The 11,050-nt window shown below is 50.4% G+C and overlaps 18 non-coding genes across 18 annotated transcripts; all 18 read left to right on the forward strand.

Moving 5' to 3' along the window:
- The first annotated feature begins 672 nt into the window (after nt 1-672).
- Nucleotides 673-754, forward strand: Trnas-uga (transfer RNA serine (anticodon UGA)). Its single transcript has one exon. It is a non-coding gene; the product is annotated as a tRNA-Ser (tRNA).
- A 611-nt stretch (nt 755-1,365) lies between these two features.
- On the forward strand, nt 1,366-1,438 carry Trnaf-gaa (transfer RNA phenylalanine (anticodon GAA)). Its single transcript has one exon. It is a non-coding gene; the product is annotated as a tRNA-Phe (tRNA).
- Nucleotides 1,439-1,977: 539 nt separating this feature from the next.
- Nucleotides 1,978-2,050, forward strand: Trnak-uuu (transfer RNA lysine (anticodon UUU)). The gene has a single exon. It is a non-coding gene; the product is annotated as a tRNA-Lys (tRNA).
- A 138-nt stretch (nt 2,051-2,188) lies between these two features.
- On the forward strand, nt 2,189-2,270 carry Trnas-cga (transfer RNA serine (anticodon CGA)). Its single transcript has one exon. It is a non-coding gene; the product is annotated as a tRNA-Ser (tRNA).
- A 691-nt stretch (nt 2,271-2,961) lies between these two features.
- Nucleotides 2,962-3,043, forward strand: Trnas-uga (transfer RNA serine (anticodon UGA)). The gene has a single exon. It is a non-coding gene; the product is annotated as a tRNA-Ser (tRNA).
- Nucleotides 3,044-3,654: 611 nt separating this feature from the next.
- Trnaf-gaa (transfer RNA phenylalanine (anticodon GAA)) lies at nt 3,655-3,727 on the forward strand. Its single transcript has one exon. It is a non-coding gene; the product is annotated as a tRNA-Phe (tRNA).
- Nucleotides 3,728-4,266: 539 nt separating this feature from the next.
- On the forward strand, nt 4,267-4,339 carry Trnak-uuu (transfer RNA lysine (anticodon UUU)). Its single transcript has one exon. It is a non-coding gene; the product is annotated as a tRNA-Lys (tRNA).
- Nucleotides 4,340-4,477: 138 nt separating this feature from the next.
- On the forward strand, nt 4,478-4,559 carry Trnas-cga (transfer RNA serine (anticodon CGA)). Its single transcript has one exon. It is a non-coding gene; the product is annotated as a tRNA-Ser (tRNA).
- A 691-nt stretch (nt 4,560-5,250) lies between these two features.
- Nucleotides 5,251-5,332, forward strand: Trnas-uga (transfer RNA serine (anticodon UGA)). Its single transcript has one exon. It is a non-coding gene; the product is annotated as a tRNA-Ser (tRNA).
- Nucleotides 5,333-5,943: 611 nt separating this feature from the next.
- Trnaf-gaa (transfer RNA phenylalanine (anticodon GAA)) lies at nt 5,944-6,016 on the forward strand. Its single transcript has one exon. It is a non-coding gene; the product is annotated as a tRNA-Phe (tRNA).
- Nucleotides 6,017-6,555: 539 nt separating this feature from the next.
- Trnak-uuu (transfer RNA lysine (anticodon UUU)) lies at nt 6,556-6,628 on the forward strand. The gene has a single exon. It is a non-coding gene; the product is annotated as a tRNA-Lys (tRNA).
- A 138-nt stretch (nt 6,629-6,766) lies between these two features.
- On the forward strand, nt 6,767-6,848 carry Trnas-cga (transfer RNA serine (anticodon CGA)). Its single transcript has one exon. It is a non-coding gene; the product is annotated as a tRNA-Ser (tRNA).
- Nucleotides 6,849-7,539: 691 nt separating this feature from the next.
- Trnas-uga (transfer RNA serine (anticodon UGA)) lies at nt 7,540-7,621 on the forward strand. The gene has a single exon. It is a non-coding gene; the product is annotated as a tRNA-Ser (tRNA).
- A 611-nt stretch (nt 7,622-8,232) lies between these two features.
- Nucleotides 8,233-8,304, forward strand: Trnaf-gaa (transfer RNA phenylalanine (anticodon GAA)). Its single transcript has one exon. It is a non-coding gene; the product is annotated as a tRNA-Phe (tRNA).
- Nucleotides 8,305-8,843: 539 nt separating this feature from the next.
- Nucleotides 8,844-8,916, forward strand: Trnak-uuu (transfer RNA lysine (anticodon UUU)). The gene has a single exon. It is a non-coding gene; the product is annotated as a tRNA-Lys (tRNA).
- Nucleotides 8,917-9,054: 138 nt separating this feature from the next.
- Trnas-cga (transfer RNA serine (anticodon CGA)) lies at nt 9,055-9,136 on the forward strand. Its single transcript has one exon. It is a non-coding gene; the product is annotated as a tRNA-Ser (tRNA).
- Nucleotides 9,137-9,826: 690 nt separating this feature from the next.
- On the forward strand, nt 9,827-9,908 carry Trnas-uga (transfer RNA serine (anticodon UGA)). The gene has a single exon. It is a non-coding gene; the product is annotated as a tRNA-Ser (tRNA).
- A 614-nt stretch (nt 9,909-10,522) lies between these two features.
- Nucleotides 10,523-10,594, forward strand: Trnaf-gaa (transfer RNA phenylalanine (anticodon GAA)). Its single transcript has one exon. It is a non-coding gene; the product is annotated as a tRNA-Phe (tRNA).
- Nucleotides 10,595-11,050: the final 456 nt, after the last annotated feature.

Raw genomic sequence — 11,050 nt, forward strand, 5'->3', positions numbered from 1 at the left:
GAGCAAAAATTTTCGCACACATGTGACATGCGTGGGCGAATGCGGGTGCAAACCAGTGACGCCATTCTCAACAAGACGAAAGTTTCCGTTTAAGAATACTGAGTTTCGCGACGACCGCTGCTTACTGTGGCCATCGGTTCACCTCGCACTGACGCTGGGACTGCAGAAAGCCGTCGCTGAGATCGTGAGTACACAGATGTGCTCGAAAGTGTAGGACAGAGCGAACATTCATTTCTTTTTAAGAATCGCAATTCAATCATTCGAGTGCGGCAAAGGCAGTGGTGCAGCGTTTCTTTTCTTAAGATCTCGCAGCTGCTTGGAGGTATGTCCATCGTTTTAAGACGACACAAAACTAGCGTCAGCGGTGCGTCAGTGGGAAGTCGGTGAAGTCGCCATTGGAGCCATAAGCCAGTAATTACAACACGCGAATCACTCGCACACCATGTAGCATGCACCACAACGCTCGGCCGAGGGACCGGACAGCTCAGTCGGTAGAGCGCTAGACCTTCAACCAAAGGGTCCCGGGCTCAAACCCCCGCCAGGCGAAAATTAACACACTGTCGTAACGGCTAATGGAAACCCTACAGAAAAGAGTGACGCCACGCCGCTTTCTGCCATCAGATTGCTTCTAAAGACGGCGGTTCCACTTGTCGGGAGTCGCTTCTGCCACCGGCAGTCGTGGCCGAGTGGTTAAGGCGTCTGACTTGAAATCAGATTCCCTCTGGGAGCGTAGGTTCGAGTCCTGCCGACTGCGAAAATTTTCTCGCTCTCAAAAGATGGACGTTCAGCTGCATCCTAGCAGTTGCGTCACTACTAAACACGCGCGTCACCAGCAATGTGCAGTGTTATTTGATCCAGGGCGCAGCGTTACAGTCGCGCTCAGAAGCCGCAGCTCATCTCCTCGTCTCACAGCCGCCCACCGGGTGTTAGTACAAGTGTCGCCTCACTGGGCAGTGCAGATGTGTCCATCTTAGCTTGCAGACGATGACGTGTAGCAATTGATGAGCTAACGCAAGTCGAATGTTTTACCGTGTGTATCTCCTAGATACTGCCTCTCATACGGTGGAGAGGCTCACTCCTTCTTGTGTCTCGTTCTCTGCACACGAGTTGCCCCTGGCATCGATATAGCACGGGTTTTCTAGCGCCAGCGCGGCGTCACGTGAAGTCAGCGAAGTGAATATTACACGAGTCGAGTCGACATGTTTGCTTGTTACGATGATGGAAGCAGAAGAAATGTGTGTGGGACTTCACTGCATCGGCTGCTCGCCTTTCAGCGTCCCTGTGTCTTATCAGACGAAGGTGACTGTGAAATTGGCAACGAGGCAGAGGTTAACAAACACATGCAAACAGGAACGTTCAATGTCAGCCGAAATAGCTCAGTTGGGAGAGCGTTAGACTGAAGATCTAAAGGTCCCTGGTTCGATCCCGGGTTTCGGCAGGTATTCGTTTTGATGCGACGCCAATGGAATGGCTCTGCGTTGGTGATAATGCAACTACCGCTGACAACAAAAATGACTCTCTCCTGTAGCTGTTCTGGTTGTCTAGTGCATGCCATAAGAGGAACTCACTAGACAACTAACTCCCTTAGAAGCAAAAGAATCAAAAAAGTCCTACCGACTGCGTTCCTTTTTCTGTGTCAGGTGGTGAAGAACGTTTTCAACGGAACCGTGAAACGAGCGAAAACGTGGGAAACATTGCATTCGAAATGCTTGCGAATTTTCCAATTGCCCAGTGAGTGTCGACAAAATATGTAAATTCTCTGCTCCAACGTATGAGACGCAACGACTCCTGCAATTTGTTGTTGCATCGTGTGTCAGCAGTCTTCGATAGTGTGTTACGAGCTTAGTGCGATAAGTCTGCAGACAGCATTTAGGCGACGTTTTATTAGTAACGGCCCCATGCAGCGATTGCACAACAGTAAACGACATGAGTCAATGTATAGTTGTGCATCGTGAGAGGTATCACAGCGTCGTGTGAGCCCGGATAGCTCAGTCGGTAGAGCATTAGGCTTTTAACCTAAGGGTCCAGGGTTCAAGTCCCTGTCCGGGCGGAAATTTTAATACTTTGGTAGCGATTCGTCTGGTAGCGGTGGAAACGCTACGGAAAATAATGAAGCTACGCCGTTTTCTGACACCACAGTGCTTTAAACGGTAGCAGTTGCATGTGTCGGGACAACACCGCGCTACCAGCAGTCGTGGCCGAGTGGTTAAGGCGTCTGACTCGAAATCAGATTCCCTCTGGGAGCGTAGGTTCGAATCCTACCGGCTGCGTGCGATTTTGCGTAAAGAGGAGCAAAAATTTTCGCACACATGTGACATGCGTGGGCGAATGCGGGTGCAAACCAGTGACGCCATTCTCAACAAGACGAAAGTTTCCGTTTAAGAATACTGAGTTTCGCGACGACCGCTGCTTACTGTGGCCATCGGTTCACCTCGCACTGACGCTGGGACTGCAGAAAGCCGTCGCTGAGATCGTGAGTACACAGATGTGCTCGAAAGTGTAGGACAGAGCGAACATTCATTTCTTTTTAAGAATCGCAATTCAATCATTCGAGTGCGGCAAAGGCAGTGGTGCAGCGTTTCTTTTCTTAAGATCTCGCAGCTGCTTGGAGGTATGTCCATCGTTTTAAGACGACACAAAACTAGCGTCAGCGGTGCGTCAGTGGGAAGTCGGTGAAGTCGCCATTGGAGCCATAAGCCAGTAATTACAACACGCGAATCACTCGCACACCATGTAGCATGCACCACAACGCTCGGCCGAGGGACCGGACAGCTCAGTCGGTAGAGCGCTAGACCTTCAACCAAAGGGTCCCGGGCTCAAACCCCCGCCAGGCGAAAATTAACACACTGTCGTAACGGCTAATGGAAACCCTACAGAAAAGAGTGACGCCACGCCGCTTTCTGCCATCAGATTGCTTCTAAAGACGGCGGTTCCACTTGTCGGGAGTCGCTTCTGCCACCGGCAGTCGTGGCCGAGTGGTTAAGGCGTCTGACTTGAAATCAGATTCCCTCTGGGAGCGTAGGTTCGAGTCCTGCCGACTGCGAAAATTTTCTCGCTCTCAAAAGATGGACGTTCAGCTGCATCCTAGCAGTTGCGTCACTACTAAACACGCGCGTCACCAGCAATGTGCAGTGTTATTTGATCCAGGGCGCAGCGTTACAGTCGCGCTCAGAAGCCGCAGCTCATCTCCTCGTCTCACAGCCGCCCACCGGGTGTTAGTACAAGTGTCGCCTCACTGGGCAGTGCAGATGTGTCCATCTTAGCTTGCAGACGATGACGTGTAGCAATTGATGAGCTAACGCAAGTCGAATGTTTTACCGTGTGTATCTCCTAGATACTGCCTCTCATACGGTGGAGAGGCTCACTCCTTCTTGTGTCTCGTTCTCTGCACACGAGTTGCCCCTGGCATCGATATAGCACGGGTTTTCTAGCGCCAGCGCGGCGTCACGTGAAGTCAGCGAAGTGAATATTACACGAGTCGAGTCGACATGTTTGCTTGTTACGATGATGGAAGCAGAAGAAATGTGTGTGGGACTTCACTGCATCGGCTGCTCGCCTTTCAGCGTCCCTGTGTCTTATCAGACGAAGGTGACTGTGAAATTGGCAACGAGGCAGAGGTTAACAAACACATGCAAACAGGAACGTTCAATGTCAGCCGAAATAGCTCAGTTGGGAGAGCGTTAGACTGAAGATCTAAAGGTCCCTGGTTCGATCCCGGGTTTCGGCAGGTATTCGTTTTGATGCGACGCCAATGGAATGGCTCTGCGTTGGTGATAATGCAACTACCGCTGACAACAAAAATGACTCTCTCCTGTAGCTGTTCTGGTTGTCTAGTGCATGCCATAAGAGGAACTCACTAGACAACTAACTCCCTTAGAAGCAAAAGAATCAAAAAAGTCCTACCGACTGCGTTCCTTTTTCTGTGTCAGGTGGTGAAGAACGTTTTCAACGGAACCGTGAAACGAGCGAAAACGTGGGAAACATTGCATTCGAAATGCTTGCGAATTTTCCAATTGCCCAGTGAGTGTCGACAAAATATGTAAATTCTCTGCTCCAACGTATGAGACGCAACGACTCCTGCAATTTGTTGTTGCATCGTGTGTCAGCAGTCTTCGATAGTGTGTTACGAGCTTAGTGCGATAAGTCTGCAGACAGCATTTAGGCGACGTTTTATTAGTAACGGCCCCATGCAGCGATTGCACAACAGTAAACGACATGAGTCAATGTATAGTTGTGCATCGTGAGAGGTATCACAGCGTCGTGTGAGCCCGGATAGCTCAGTCGGTAGAGCATTAGGCTTTTAACCTAAGGGTCCAGGGTTCAAGTCCCTGTCCGGGCGGAAATTTTAATACTTTGGTAGCGATTCGTCTGGTAGCGGTGGAAACGCTACGGAAAATAATGAAGCTACGCCGTTTTCTGACACCACAGTGCTTTAAACGGTAGCAGTTGCATGTGTCGGGACAACACCGCGCTACCAGCAGTCGTGGCCGAGTGGTTAAGGCGTCTGACTCGAAATCAGATTCCCTCTGGGAGCGTAGGTTCGAATCCTACCGGCTGCGTGCGATTTTGCGTAAAGAGGAGCAAAAATTTTCGCACACATGTGACATGCGTGGGCGAATGCGGGTGCAAACCAGTGACGCCATTCTCAACAAGACGAAAGTTTCCGTTTAAGAATACTGAGTTTCGCGACGACCGCTGCTTACTGTGGCCATCGGTTCACCTCGCACTGACGCTGGGACTGCAGAAAGCCGTCGCTGAGATCGTGAGTACACAGATGTGCTCGAAAGTGTAGGACAGAGCGAACATTCATTTCTTTTTAAGAATCGCAATTCAATCATTCGAGTGCGGCAAAGGCAGTGGTGCAGCGTTTCTTTTCTTAAGATCTCGCAGCTGCTTGGAGGTATGTCCATCGTTTTAAGACGACACAAAACTAGCGTCAGCGGTGCGTCAGTGGGAAGTCGGTGAAGTCGCCATTGGAGCCATAAGCCAGTAATTACAACACGCGAATCACTCGCACACCATGTAGCATGCACCACAACGCTCGGCCGAGGGACCGGACAGCTCAGTCGGTAGAGCGCTAGACCTTCAACCAAAGGGTCCCGGGCTCAAACCCCCGCCAGGCGAAAATTAACACACTGTCGTAACGGCTAATGGAAACCCTACAGAAAAGAGTGACGCCACGCCGCTTTCTGCCATCAGATTGCTTCTAAAGACGGCGGTTCCACTTGTCGGGAGTCGCTTCTGCCACCGGCAGTCGTGGCCGAGTGGTTAAGGCGTCTGACTTGAAATCAGATTCCCTCTGGGAGCGTAGGTTCGAGTCCTGCCGACTGCGAAAATTTTCTCGCTCTCAAAAGATGGACGTTCAGCTGCATCCTAGCAGTTGCGTCACTACTAAACACGCGCGTCACCAGCAATGTGCAGTGTTATTTGATCCAGGGCGCAGCGTTACAGTCGCGCTCAGAAGCCGCAGCTCATCTCCTCGTCTCACAGCCGCCCACCGGGTGTTAGTACAAGTGTCGCCTCACTGGGCAGTGCAGATGTGTCCATCTTAGCTTGCAGACGATGACGTGTAGCAATTGATGAGCTAACGCAAGTCGAATGTTTTACCGTGTGTATCTCCTAGATACTGCCTCTCATACGGTGGAGAGGCTCACTCCTTCTTGTGTCTCGTTCTCTGCACACGAGTTGCCCCTGGCATCGATATAGCACGGGTTTTCTAGCGCCAGCGCGGCGTCACGTGAAGTCAGCGAAGTGAATATTACACGAGTCGAGTCGACATGTTTGCTTGTTACGATGATGGAAGCAGAAGAAATGTGTGTGGGACTTCACTGCATCGGCTGCTCGCCTTTCAGCGTCCCTGTGTCTTATCAGACGAAGGTGACTGTGAAATTGGCAACGAGGCAGAGGTTAACAAACACATGCAAACAGGAACGTTCAATGTCAGCCGAAATAGCTCAGTTGGGAGAGCGTTAGACTGAAGATCTAAAGGTCCCTGGTTCGATCCCGGGTTTCGGCAGGTATTCGTTTTGATGCGACGCCAATGGAATGGCTCTGCGTTGGTGATAATGCAACTACCGCTGACAACAAAAATGACTCTCTCCTGTAGCTGTTCTGGTTGTCTAGTGCATGCCATAAGAGGAACTCACTAGACAACTAACTCCCTTAGAAGCAAAAGAATCAAAAAAGTCCTACCGACTGCGTTCCTTTTTCTGTGTCAGGTGGTGAAGAACGTTTTCAACGGAACCGTGAAACGAGCGAAAACGTGGGAAACATTGCATTCGAAATGCTTGCGAATTTTCCAATTGCCCAGTGAGTGTCGACAAAATATGTAAATTCTCTGCTCCAACGTATGAGACGCAACGACTCCTGCAATTTGTTGTTGCATCGTGTGTCAGCAGTCTTCGATAGTGTGTTACGAGCTTAGTGCGATAAGTCTGCAGACAGCATTTAGGCGACGTTTTATTAGTAACGGCCCCATGCAGCGATTGCACAACAGTAAACGACATGAGTCAATGTATAGTTGTGCATCGTGAGAGGTATCACAGCGTCGTGTGAGCCCGGATAGCTCAGTCGGTAGAGCATTAGGCTTTTAACCTAAGGGTCCAGGGTTCAAGTCCCTGTCCGGGCGGAAATTTTAATACTTTGGTAGCGATTCGTCTGGTAGCGGTGGAAACGCTACGGAAAATAATGAAGCTACGCCGTTTTCTGACACCACAGTGCTTTAAACGGTAGCAGTTGCATGTGTCGGGACAACACCGCGCTACCAGCAGTCGTGGCCGAGTGGTTAAGGCGTCTGACTCGAAATCAGATTCCCTCTGGGAGCGTAGGTTCGAATCCTACCGGCTGCGTGCGATTTTGCGTAAAGAGGAGCAAAAATTTTCGCACACATGTGACATGCGTGGGCGAATGCGGGTGCAAACCAGTGACGCCATTCTCAACAAGACGAAAGTTTCCGTTTAAGAATACTGAGTTTCGCGACGACCGCTGCTTACTGTGGCCATCGGTTCACCTCGCACTGACGCTGGGACTGCAGAAAGCCGTCGCTGAGATCGTGAGTACACAGATGTGCTCGAAAGTGTAGGACAGAGCGAACATTCATTTCTTTTTAAGAATCGCAATTCAATCATTCGAGTGCGGCAAAGGCAGTGGTGCAGCGTTTCTTTTCTTAAGATCTCGCAGCTGCTTGGAGGTATGTCCATCGTTTTAAGACGACACAAAACTAGCGTCAGCGGTGCGTCAGTGGGAAGTCGGTGAAGTCGCCATTGGAGCCATAAGCCAGTAATTACAACACGCGAATCACTCGCACACCATGTAGCATGCACCACAACGCTCGGCCGAGGGACCGGACAGCTCAGTCGGTAGAGCGCTAGACCTTCAACCAAAGGGTCCCGGGCTCAAACCCCCGCCAGGCGAAAATTAACACACTGTCGTAACGGCTAATGGAAACCCTACAGAAAAGAGTGACGCCACGCCGCTTTCTGCCATCAGATTGCTTCTAAAGACGGCGGTTCCACTTGTCGGGAGTCGCTTCTGCCACCGGCAGTCGTGGCCGAGTGGTTAAGGCGTCTGACTTGAAATCAGATTCCCTCTGGGAGCGTAGGTTCGAGTCCTGCCGACTGCGAAAATTTTCTCGCTCTCAAAAGATGGACGTTCAGCTGCATCCTAGCAGTTGCGTCACTACTAAACACGCGCGTCACCAGCAATGTGCAGTGTTATTTGATCCAGGGCGCAGCGTTACAGTCGCGCTCAGAAGCCGCAGCTCATCTCCTCGTCTCACAGCCGCCCACCGGGTGTTAGTACAAGTGTCGCCTCACTGGGCAGTGCAGATGTGTCCATCTTAGCTTGCAGACGATGACGTGTAGCAATTGATGAGCTAACGCAAGTCGAATGTTTTACCGTGTGTATCTCCTAGATACTGCCTCTCATACGGTGGAGAGGCTCACTCCTTCTTGTGTCTCGTTCTCTGCACACGAGTTGCCCCTGGCATCGATATAGCACGGGTTTTCTAGCGCCAGCGCGGCGTCACGTGAAGTCAGCGAAGTGAATATTACACGAGTCGAGTCGACATGTTTGCTTGTTACGATGATGGAAGCAGAAGAAATGTGTGTGGGACTTCACTGCATCGGCTGCTCGCCTTTCAGCGTCCCTGTGTCTTATCAGACGAAGGTGACTGTGAAATTGGCAACGAGGCAGAGGTTAACAAACACATGCAAACAGGAACGTTCAATGTCAGCCGAAATAGCTCAGTTGGGAGAGCGTTAGACTGAAGATCTAAAGGTCCCTGTTCGATCCCGGGTTTCGGCAGGTATTCGTTTTGATGCGACGCCAATGGAATGGCTCTGCGTTGGTGATAATGCAACTACCGCTGACAACAAAAATGACTCTCTCCTGTAGCTGTTCTGGTTGTCTAGTGCATGCCATAAGAGGAACTCACTAGACAACTAACTCCCTTAGAAGCAAAAGAATCAAAAAAGTCCTACCGACTGCGTTCCTTTTTCTGTGTCAGGTGGTGAAGAACGTTTTCAACGGAACCGTGAAACGAGCGAAAACGTGGGAAACATTGCATTCGAAATGCTTGCGAATTTTCCAATTGCCCAGTGAGTGTCGACAAAATATGTAAATTCTCTGCTCCAACGTATGAGACGCAACGACTCCTGCAATTTGTTGTTGCATCGTGTGTCAGCAGTCTTCGATAGTGTGTTACGAGCTTAGTGCGATAAGTCTGCAGACAGCATTTAGGCGACGTTTTATTAGTAACGGCCCCATGCAGCGATTGCACAACAGTAAACGACATGAGTCAATGTATAGTTGTGCATCGTGAGAGGTATCACAGCGTCGTGTGAGCCCGGATAGCTCAGTCGGTAGAGCATTAGGCTTTTAACCTAAGGGTCCAGGGTTCAAGTCCCTGTCCGGGCGGAAATTTTAATACTTTGGTAGCGATTCGTCTGGTAGCGGTGGAAACGCTACGGAAAATAATGAAGCTACGCCGTTTTCTGACACCACAGTGCTTTAAACGGTAGCAGTTGCATGTGTCGGGACAACACCGCGCTACCAGCAGTCGTGGCCGAGTGGTTAAGGCGTCTGACTCGAAATCAGATTCCCTCTGGGAGCGTAGGTTCGAATCCTACCGGCTGCGTGCGATTTTGCGTAAAAGAGGAGCAAAAATTTTCGCACACATGTGACATGCGTGGGCGAATGCGGGTGCAAACCAGTGACGCCATTCTCAACAAGACGAAAGTTTCCGTTTAAGAATACTGAGTTTCGCGACGACCGCTGCTTACTGTGGCCATCGGTTCACCTCGCACTGACGCTGGGACTGCAGAAAGCCGTCGCTGAGATCGTGAGTACACAGATGTGCTCGAAAGTGTAGGACAGAGCGAACATTCATTTCTTTTTAAGAATCGCAATTCAATCATTCGAGTGCGGCAAAGGCAGTGGTGCAGCGTTTCTTTTCTTAAGATCTCGCAGCTGCTTGGAGGTATGTCCATCGTTTTAAGACGACACAAAACTAGCGTCAGCGGTGCGTCAGTGGAAGTCGGTGAAGTCGCCATTGGAGCCATAAGCCAGTAATTACAACACGCGAATCACTCGCACACCATGTAGCATGCACCACAACGCTCGGCCGAGGGACCGGACAGCTCAGTCGGTAGAGCGCTAGACCTTCACCAAAGGGTCCCGGCTCAAACCCCCGCCAGGCGAAAATTAACACACTGTCGTAACGGCTAATGGAAAACCCTACAGAAAAGAGTGACGCCACGCCGCTTTCTGCCATCAGATTGCTTCTAAAGACGGCGGTTCCACTTGTCGGGAGTCGCTTCTGCCACCGGCAGTCGTGGCCGAGTGGTTAAAGGCGTCTGACTTGAAATCAGATTCCCTCTGGAGCGTAGGTTCGAGTCCTGCCGACTGCGAAAATTTTCTCGCTCTCAAAAGATGGACGTTCAGCTGCATCCTAGCAGTTGCGTCACTACTAAACACGCGCGTCACCAGCAATGTGCAGTGTTATTTGATCCAGGGCGCAGCGTTACAGTCGCGCTCAGAAGCCGCAGCTCATCTCCTCGTCTCACAGCCGCCCACCGGGTGTTAGTACAAGTGTCGCCTCACTGGGCAGTGCAGATGTGTCCATCTTAGCTTGCAGACGATGACGTGTAGCAATTGATGAGCTAACGCAAGTCGAATGTTTTACCGTGTGTATCTCCTAGATACTGCCTCTCATACGGTGGAGAGGCTCACTCCTTCTTGTGTCTCGTTCTCTGCACACGAGTTGCCCCTGGCATCGATATAGCACGGGTTTTCTAGCGCCAGCGCGGCGTCACGTGAAGTCAGCGAAGTGAATATTACACGAGTCGAGTCAGACGACATGTTTGCTTGTTACGATGATGAAGCAGAAGAAATGTGTGTGGGACTTCACTGCATCGGCTGCTCGCCTTTCAGCGTCCCTGTGTCTTATCAGACGAAGGTGACTGTGAAATTGGCAACGAGGCAGAGGTTAACAAACACATGCAAACAGGAACGTTCAATGTCAGCCGAAATAGCTCAGTTGGAGAGCGTTAGACTGAAGATCTAAAGGTCCCTGGTTCGATCCCGGGTTTCGGCAGGTATTCGTTTTGATGCGACGCCAATGGAATGGCTCTGCGTTGGTGATAATGCAACTACCGCTGACAACAAAAATGACTCTCTCCTGTAGCTGTTCTGGTTGTCTAGTGCATGCCATAAGAGGAACTCACTAGACAACTAACTCCCTTAGAAGCAAAAGAATCAAAAAAGTCCTACCGACTGCGTTCCTTTTTCTGTGTCAGGTGGTGAAGAACGTTTTCAACGGAACCGTGAAACGAGCGAAAACGTGGGAAACATTGCATTCGAAATGCTTGCGAATTTTCCAATTGCCCAGTGAGTGTCGACAAAATATGTAAATTCTCTGCTCCAACGTATGAGACGCAACGACTCCTGCAATTTGTTGTTGCATCGTGTGTCAGCAGTCTTCGATAGTGTGTTACGAGCTTAGTGCGATAAGTCTGCAGACAGCATTTAGGCGACGTTTTATTAGTAACGG

Source organism: Schistocerca serialis, unplaced genomic scaffold (genome assembly GCF_023864345.2).
Source record: "Schistocerca serialis cubense isolate TAMUIC-IGC-003099 unplaced genomic scaffold, iqSchSeri2.2 HiC_scaffold_1129, whole genome shotgun sequence".
In the NCBI taxonomy this organism is placed as follows: Eukaryota; Metazoa; Arthropoda; class Insecta; order Orthoptera; family Acrididae; genus Schistocerca; species Schistocerca serialis.